Source organism: Amblyomma mixtum, chromosome 6 (assembly GCF_055824585.1).
Source record: "Amblyomma mixtum isolate Tamu chromosome 6, ASM5582458v1, whole genome shotgun sequence".
NCBI lineage: Eukaryota > Metazoa > Arthropoda > Arachnida > Ixodida > Ixodidae > Amblyomma > Amblyomma mixtum.
In genome coordinates this window covers 55,663,017-55,664,917 of record NC_143017.1, presented here as the reverse complement: position 1 = coordinate 55,664,917, position 1,901 = coordinate 55,663,017, and positions in this window count along the sequence as shown.

The window sequence follows — 1,901 nt, the reverse complement described above, 5'->3', positions numbered from 1 at the left end:
AAACAAGCGCAAGTTTATCGCGAAATCTAAAAAAAAAGCGTGATTCTGCCTAAGGCTGACTTCGGGCCCAACCGGAACGAGTCCTCCGTAGCGCCGCCATATTGAATCAACTGAAGCGCCTCCTCTAGGTCGCGAAAATCACCACTAGTTAGCTTCCATGTTGAGTCGGAAATCGCTTCCATTTTTGAATTTCCCGCCCCCCATCATTACCTGCAGCGCTGCCACACCCTATGCTTAACGACACTGAGTTTCTTACTATTACCTAGAGGGAAGGCTGGCAACCGGCCTATGGGAATTTGCATGGAGTCCCCTCGAGACCACTTCAGCCACCATGGGCGCTCAAAGCATCATGGGGCGGTGAGCTACCGACTGCAGAACTACAACTTTTGGCCAAAAAGTAATCGAAAAATAAAGCTGTTCGATAATTACGAATGTCCTAACATTCAATATCCTGTCTGTAAATTGCAACGAACGAGCAGAAAAGCATGTATATGCAAAATTTGCCCGAAATAAGAGATGGCTAGCTTACCTATTGGCCAAGTAATGAACACTACAAAAACTAACAGTTCGTGATTAACAGGCGCATTTTTAAAAGTAAATATGTTGTCAAAAAAATGTTGCTGCTTAGATACTTTAAGAGGCTTTTTAATGACATTTCGGAAAAGTGAAACCTTTTATTGGCGTCATGTGTCGTCGCGTTTTCACTACTATGGGTTTTGCACACTGCGTTCGCGCGAAAGTCGTCTGCGCACACACGAGCAGCGTTTTCAGAATTAAACGTCTTAGTAATGACACTCCGTGTTCCCGAAAAACTACGACTGTCCCGCAACAAGTAGCTCACCGCCCCATGATGCTTTGAGCGTCCATGGTGGCTGAAGTGCAGCGCCACCAGCTTTCCCTCTAGTTAATAGTAACAAACTCTATGCTTAACGAAGAGCGAAAGCGGGGCATGACGCCACTTACGCGAAGGGTGAAGTGCGGGATATTAAAAAAAAAATGCACGGAATCGGAATGAGCTTACAGGCGACCCGGAGGCTTGAAATCTCTGCAACGTACCTCTGAGTCAAAATCATCTAATATGGCAATGCCCCGAATCTCCGGGAACTAAACAGACTGATCCCCTTGATCAAGTTGCCTGGGAGTCCTACATCCGCAGCCAAAATGAGGATGTACCGAAGATTGTCCTCTGGCTGGCGGAGGAGGCTTACTCCAAGACCTTCTCTGCGGTCACGGCGCAGGAGGGCCGGCAAGGGGGAGACCCTCCCTCTGGCTGAGCCCCTGCCCCGAGGCCCATGTCGGTGTGAATAAAGTCGTCTCTCTCTCTCTCTCTCTCTCTCTCTCTCTTTCTCTCTCTTGCAGAAGCGTTATATTATACCGGCTCAGATTTCTGCCAGGTGAATAAACCGTTAAGTTTTCTAATCATCGGGCCATCTCTGCCTCGGCTTCGACCACCCGATGTTCGACTCCCACCACGCCACATCACCGCTACCCCTTCGGTCGAGTGCGGCAGTATAGGCCAAACGCAACAACCTCGTCTGTAGCAGTAGCGAGCTGTAGTTGCGCTTTTGTTACGCAAGGAGACATGACGATCAAGGTTATTTCTTCACGCGTTTGTTTCGAAGCGCAATTAATAGGCAGGCGTGGAAGCGCATCTGAGAACACGTTTCAAGACCCTTTCTGAGACTATATCAAAATTGTAGAACAGCAAGTAAGCAGATAATGTAGATAAGTGAAGGGACCTGCGTCCTGTAATAGCCGATGACAGTAAGGTTGCCGGTATGTTGATGGTCTGTACGCCACGTACTTTCTGGCCCTAAAGGAGGCGTGCTAGTTCTTGCAAGCGAAAAGACATGAGAAGGCTTCTCATTCTCTTGCGGAACACCTCCGTTCTACCGCGTTCA